Source organism: Aethalodelphis obliquidens, unplaced genomic scaffold (assembly GCF_003676395.1).
Source record: "Aethalodelphis obliquidens isolate GAN/ISIS:26980383/991018 unplaced genomic scaffold, ASM367639v1 scaffold34, whole genome shotgun sequence".
Classification (NCBI taxonomy): domain Eukaryota; kingdom Metazoa; phylum Chordata; class Mammalia; order Artiodactyla; family Delphinidae; genus Aethalodelphis; species Aethalodelphis obliquidens.
The window spans coordinates 6,966,907-6,974,281 of record NW_020837978.1 but is presented as its reverse complement, the minus strand read 5'-3'; the positions used below and the strand labels follow the sequence as shown (position 1 = coordinate 6,974,281).

The 7,375-nt window shown below is 39.6% G+C and overlaps 1 long non-coding RNA gene across 1 annotated transcript; it reads right to left on the bottom strand.

Annotated features, from left to right (window-relative positions):
• Positions 1–892: 892 nt before the first annotated feature.
• Positions 893–6,618, bottom strand: LOC113631732 (uncharacterized). Its single transcript, XR_003437539.1, has 2 exons — positions 6,184–6,618; positions 893–1,313 (listed from the first exon to the last, which is right to left on the bottom strand). It is a non-coding gene; the product is annotated as an uncharacterized LOC113631732 (long non-coding RNA).
• Positions 6,619–7,375: the final 757 nt, after the last annotated feature.

Genomic DNA, 7,375 nt, shown 5'->3' with positions numbered 1-7,375 from the left:
GTTCAAACTTGCATTGTGGAAAGTTGGTAGAGAGTTCACCTCCCTGATGCGTCTGAAGGAATGGCCTTATGTTGTTAGAAAACTGACATAGAAGAGCAGTTGTCTCACACATCAATTTTGCAGTTGGCAAAAATGAATCAATTTCAGTAGCTTCAAAGATACATGTGACAAAAACAAAACCAAACCAAACCCAGATTGCCTTCAATATTGAATCCATTTATTTTTTTAAATTTGTATTTATTTATTTTTAATTTTTTTAAACTTTTAATTTTATATTGGGGTATAGTTGATTAACAATGTTGTGTTAGTTTCAGGTGTATAGCAAAGTGATTCAGTTATACATATACATCTATTCCTTGATATTGAATCCATTTAAAGCACATAATTCACTTATTTATTCTTTCAACAAATATCCATTTAGTGCCTCTTATGAGTCAGACCCTATTCCCTGTCCTTATGAAGCTTACATTTGTGTGCGGAAAGACAGACACAAACAAGGAAATATACAGTGTGTAGGGTTGGAAGTAACACTTATAGTGTTACCATGAAAATAAGGCACAGGGTATGGCTAAGGGTGGAGATACTATTCCACATTAGAGGGTCAAGAAAGACCCCATAGTTAAGGTGACACTTGAGTAGCACCTTAAAGGAAGGGAGTGAGCCCAATAGGTGGCGGTGGCTGGGAAGATTCACGCGAGTTCCATTGCGAAAGCTCACGTAGGGCCATGCTCGATGTTTGTAAGTTCACTTTTGCTGTTACCAATTCTCCTTCTTAGCTTTTCAGCCAATTTATACAACTTAACTTAGTTTTTGGAATAAATTTGTTTAGCGTGTAAAGACATTACAATTCATATAGTATTGTTCATTTTAGGTAACACAAAAATATTTGGGCAACAGAGTTTTGGGGTAATTTATCCTGAAAGTAAGGTCAAACACAAACACACATACATACACATAAAGACAACCATCCCCCCTCCCCAATTTTCTGCTTGTCTTACACTTTGTTATTTCTCTATCATTAGAGAAAATTAAAGCAAAGGATGAGCTAAGAACCAAGTATTAGTCACCAGCATGGTGGTGACTTTTAGGTGAAAAATCCTCTGACAGAAAGGAAACGTCTTCTGCTTCACTGCCTTTCACATCAAAGCAGAAGTAGAGGTGTGGCTGAATAATTTTTTTAAAGAAAGTTCAAGTGATCTTTACATTGGTAGACATTTGAAGTTCATTTTACTAGTGATTTAGTGGCTTACTGGCTTTAATGGATTTGAGTAGACTTTAGCCAGAGCTATGCACCACATTGCAAGCCCACTTACCTGTAAAGGAAAAAAAAATGTAGTCAGATTTCATTCCTTCTGATAATTGGACTAAAACTTGTTGTCTGAACTAAGTCAGTCCAATTATTTTTCTTCAGTTCTGTCGGACCAGGAACTAAAATATTAGAGCAAATAGATAGATAACCTCCAAATTCATGGCGTTTTTTTGTTTTTGTTTTTTTTTCTTTTTTTTCTTTCTGGAATTCAGGAGGAGAAAAGAGGCTCTTTTAAAAATCTGAGTATATTGTGAAATTCTCTGGTCTTGATTTCTACGTGTTACACAATCTGACTTTAAAATTAAAATTTTGTGTATGTGTGTATAGAGTGGAGTATATAAGTGGAAAATACTGCTGGCCACGTCATTATGACTATTTTACATTTAAACAATGAATTCATCACCTGTAGGACTTATCTCAAGGGGCAGTGGGTGGCTAGAGCAGAGAAGTCTTGTTTTCTTCCTTACCTTTTTCCTTTCTGTCATCTCAGATGTGTGGTGGAATGTTTCACCCTCGTGGTCCACTCTTCATGTGGGTAGCCCGTGCTTCCCAGGCAGGGTGACAAGACAGGGAGTGGCAGAGGCAGGGTGCTCTATGCTTCCACTTACTCTGAAACATATCCGTAGCTTGTTCATATGTAGCTGCATTGCTAATAGTATTAACGTGTGCATACATGTCCACAAGCGAAAACCTCGGGGATACAGCTAAAGACCTGTGACTTTCTACTTACATAAAATAACCTACATCTTTTTCTTGCATTTATTTCTATTGCCAGGAGCTTTGAAAAGTGTCATAACCAGAAGTCAATTTCTTTGCGGTTTCCTATTATGTTTCTTAAGAATTGTGCAGTGGTGATATGAAAAACACACATTTCTGGTAACAGATACAAGCTGTTGAGGTTCCCAAAATTAGAGATATTCAAGATAACAAAACACTCTATAATGTGTATACAAACACATATGGCTATATATCAACTTCCCCCAAATGGCATTATTTCTATCTGAATTAAGCACAGGTAATTTTGTTTGGAAGTATGGCTTTTTGGCAACGTAACATTTTATTACCTTTCTTCAAACTGGTTCAAATTTCCTTAAGTGCTTGTCCTATACTCCTAGTGGCTACGTTAAAGAAAAAAACATCAAGGCATAATCGTTTTACTTGACTAATTTATCTGTTGGTAATCTTCTATTAATTTGTTGCCCTTTTATTTCAAGGCAACACACAAAATAAAGAATTGTGCAGAATTGCTTATATGCATAGGCTGCCATGAAAATAAAAATATCTAGAGGAAAATTGAAAACACTATCAAATATGTACATGCTTCCAAAGCTTCTGATGTTATCCAAGGTTTTCATATCTAAGTCAAGGTCATAAGTTAGATTCTTATGTGAGCCAGCTATTCTTTGACCAAAAAGTAGAAACTATGGATAGGTCGGGGAAGAGGCTCCACTTTTACTATTTGGGAAACCAACTCCTGCTGTGTCTTTTCCTTCCTGGGGAGAGGAGTTACCATTTTTTACTAGACACAAATCTTTGAAATTTTGACTTTCTTAAAATTTACACTGGAATATGTGATATTGTAGAACTACAGGCACAATCTTAGTCATACCTTTGCATTCATTAATTCTAAAGGAAGGCATTGTTTTCTAAGACAAAACACAGCATTTATGGGTAAGATGCCCATTTTACCGAGACCCAGTTTTTTTTAACGACGTGTTCTCTCCTAAAGAGCTGGTGAATAAAATCACGATCATCAACGTACAACTTATTTGGAGTTCTGAGCTTCAAATACACAGGAGACCAATTGGGTCACCCAGTATGACCTAATTTCCTGACCCTGGTTCCCCCTTGCAGACTTACCACACTTGGAAATAAAGTGCAAATTCGAGTGAGGAAAGAAAAGAAATCCACCCAAGAGCTGTTAAAAAATGTATGTATGCAGTAAATCTATGTATCACTGTGTAATTATAATAACATAAACAAATCCACTATAAGGACATTCACATTAGACCTAATTTTATGCTGAACTATTATAATGCAGTTAAGAGCCGCATAGTCCTGATTTAATTAAGCTCTGTTGTGAAGCATGCAGCATTTGAACCTGTTCCGGCCTGTTTGACTACCATTGAATTAGCGCCCTTAACTTGTTTTTCTGCTGAACGATGAATCTCATTTAAGAATTCCTGTTTACGGGTCTGGCATTCGGTGGGTTCTTCTGTGCTGTTGTGCCTCCAGACCCGGGTCAGCTAAGCTCCTCAGATTTGCCCCATATGTAGTCTCTCGACTCACTTGTCTCAAAAGATTTGTTAACTTACCCTGGGCTCTCGTGGAAATGAAGGGACAGATTTGATTGGTTTAATGAAAGAGATTTCAGATGACAGGAGACTTCACTTGTGGAGCTAACTTCAGATTCTGTAGGGCACAGTAAGCGTCTCCTGGCCTATCATTTTGCAGAAATACTTAGTGAACTCCAATTTTCCATGGATATTACCTAGGCTGCCAAGTAGTTTAACCGTTACTCATTAGGAAATGGAAGGCAAAGGCATCTTTAGAAAATGCACTTTCTAGAAAAATCACATCCTGCTTCCTTCTTTTTATCTCTCTCCTACTTTAGGCAAGAATGTCTAGGTTGTCTAGTATTTGCCTGAACAAAACTTTCCCTTCCTCTATGCAGATTGCCTGAAATAAAATTAAACGGGAAATCTTACAGGTGAACATTTAGCTTGGTGATCAAATATCAGGCCAGTTTGCTGAGGAGCTTGTTACTCAACAACTAGTTTTAAAGAAACAGAGTTAAAAGTCAGGAGAACAGAGTTGCAGAGAATTATGTCCACCCACTTAGATTATTTAGAAATGAGCCAAAGGACCTAAGAAAAATCAAACAGTGATTTCTTCATCACATCTCACGTCTGCATCCATCCTCTGATCTACCTCTCTTCAGGCTTAGTTCCTGTTATAAAACATCCATGTTCTGCTTCTTTTTTTTTTTTTTTTTTACCTTGCCCTACTTTCTTAACCCTAGGGAGGATTTTAAGAAGGTTTCAAAGCTAAGCATCCCCAATTGCTTCAGGCTGTCTTTGGTTGTAAGTCAGGATACAAAGCAATTACCCGGAGGGTGGGATGTGTTCGTGGCCAATGGGAGAACCTTCCCTAGATCAGCAGGTAACTGAAAATATTCTCTGAAGGGTGAACATCTGGTGCAGATTCTTAACCATTTCTAGTGGGGTTTTATGGGTCACTCTTCCTTTTCCTTTTCCAAAAGGTGTGTACTCATAAAGCACAAATAATAGGGTTTAACTTGGTCCACATGCCTGGTGGACAGGTGTTTGATTATCTTATCTTAAGGACTGCTAGCTAGAAATTCTGGAAATGACCACAATTGCCTTAGTATTAGAACTTTATGGTCCAAAAAAAAGGGGGAGAAAAACATCAGTATTTTTTCTAGTTAATCTCCAATTCAAAGAAGATTGAGAACATTCCATGGGATATTAATAGAACTAAATGGCTGCAGTAATTTAGATGCGGCCTCTATTTTGGTTTTCTATGACAAATGACACTGTACCCCTTTTGAGTCAAGAAGGATGCTTGCAAGGTTCCTGCACAGACCAAGGACAGAAAACTCTTCCTGTAGATTCTTTCACATGAGCACTTCACAGAGGGAAAATTCAGCCTCTAGAGTTATGTTTAGACACAGTCCCATTCTGCAGCCACACACTAACACACAAAGATAGTAGTGTACTTTGTGATCAAACACATTACTATGTGGTGTAATCAAAAGTACATTGGCTTTTGGGACTTGCTTGGCGGTCCAGTGGTTAAGACTTCGCCTTCCAATGCCGGGGGTGTGGGTTCGATCCCTGGTCGGGGAGCTAAGATCCCACATGCCTTGGGGCCAAAAAAACCGAAACATAAAACAGAAACAATATTGTAACAAATTCAATAAAGGCTTTAAAAATGGTCCACATCAAAAAATCTTAAAAAAAAAAAAAAGTACATTGGCTTTAGAGTCAGACCAATTTGGGTTCAAATATCAGAGCTGCCTGATTACTTTTGGGGTCTCAAGGTGCTACTATGATATATATGCCTCTTTGCCCCACCTGAGTGATTTGAGAAAAATTAAGTAAACATAGGAACCAGACTAAAGGAAATAAAAATATCAGCCTCGTGACTAGTAAAGCTTTTGGACGATGTGTCATTGGATTAGCAGCCAAGTGGGCTTAACTCATCACCCCATAAGGAAGGAGCTGGAAGGCAAAGTCGTTCTCGGAAGAGGCCTGCTCTTGTTAAAACTTGACTATGGACCGGCAGAGGATGTGAGTGCTTCCTAGGAATGGCCTGGATATAAAAAAATGAGAGGGAAGGGGCAAAGGAGCTACTCTGATTTCTTGTTCCTAAATCACCAGGGAGGAGAGTAAGAAAAGCTTGTGGGGAAATCGGAGGTAGAGGAGCAGGATTATTTATTAGTAAATGATATAATCATGTAACTGCATCTTTGGGCAAGTTATTTAACATTTCCGAGCCTCAGTTTCCTTGTCTATAAAATGGGAATAGTAATACCAACCTGACAGAGTTGCAACATAAACAAACAAAAAGCGCGCGTGTGCGTGCGTGTGCGTGTGTGTGTGTGAACTGCCTACCTTCAGACCTGCCACTCAATAATGCTGACTTACTTTCTAGTCTACCCACCCCTTTTCTTCCTAGACCCTGGTCAGTCAAGGATGCCTCTGGGTAGAAGGCAATTCACTCCTCTCTTTCCTCAGATTAGAGATGGTTGAAAAGGAGAGGGAGAAGGACATGCATATCAAAGAAAATAAGAATTATTTCTAAAAGTCTACTCTGCACAGTTTACTGCCCACATTTTCAAGGTCACTTACCTTCTAAAAGGAATCATCTTCCAAAGCAAGAGTTACTCCTTTTCAGGCAAATGTAGACATCTTCATAGTCCTTTAGCTTGCAGGTGTCCAGGGGTGCAAGATGGGTTTGTTTTATACTGAATTTCCAAGACAGAGAGGCTCCCATCCACCAAGGCTCCCAGCTAACTTTCACCCCGCCAAACGCTTCGTAGAATGAGCGGAAACCCCATGGCTCTCCAGGACATGGCATGCTTATTCTCATCTCATTTCTTTTGCTCTGCTTTGCCTGAAGTTTATCCTTTTACATCCAAAGGCTGGGAGACATCAGAGACATGTGTAATACCTGGGCTGGAGCTGCGTGTGCAGCCAGGAGCCTTCAGTTCTGATCCTGGCTCCAACCACAGACTTCTTGAGGGGCCCGAAGGAGCAGCCTGCCATCATCCACCTCCTGATTTTACCTGAGGATGTTGTGGTGTTGCTAAACAACCTCACCAGGCGATCATGCAGATTAAAAATTAATTATATAAATGGATTCATGTCCCCATCGTTGCTCCCACAGTTTTGACATAGCTTAATAAATTCTTTCTTTAGATGTAGTCAGTGCTGTCTTCAAACCTGTCCTGCCTGCTTGCTATGGTCTCATTGCAGTGGCATCCCTGTCCAGTGGGCTCTTGCACCTGTTGTCACCTAGGTGTCTCTGTCACTCAAAGCTCACAGCTAGCAACCAAACTCTGATGATTCTATCTCAGAAAAAGAAATCATTGACTCTGTCTCCAGTCCAACTGTCACTGCCCAAATGCAGGGTCTCATCACCTACTTTTGGTGAGATGGTCTCCAGTCTGTCATCCTCTGGTCTACCTGGCATTCTGCCTTTAGCGCTACTACTCTAAAATACAAGTCAAATCAAGCCTGTCCTCTGCCCAGAAACCTCCAATAGCTTCTCCCCTTTATGGATTACATTACAAATACCTTAGTAGAGTATCCTGCATCTTCACAGTACAAATGATGTTTCTAGGCTGGACTGTGGATTGGCCCTTGAGCCCGCCATGCACTTTTGCATCTTAGTGCTGGACACACCCATGGCCCTTTTCATACCTATTGAAATCCCACTAAGGTTTTGAGACCCAAATCAAGCCTCCTCATCTCCTCGGTTAAGTTGCTTCTGTGCACTCCTTGCTTTAAGTTAAATGTATGCCAATCTCTTATTGTGAAT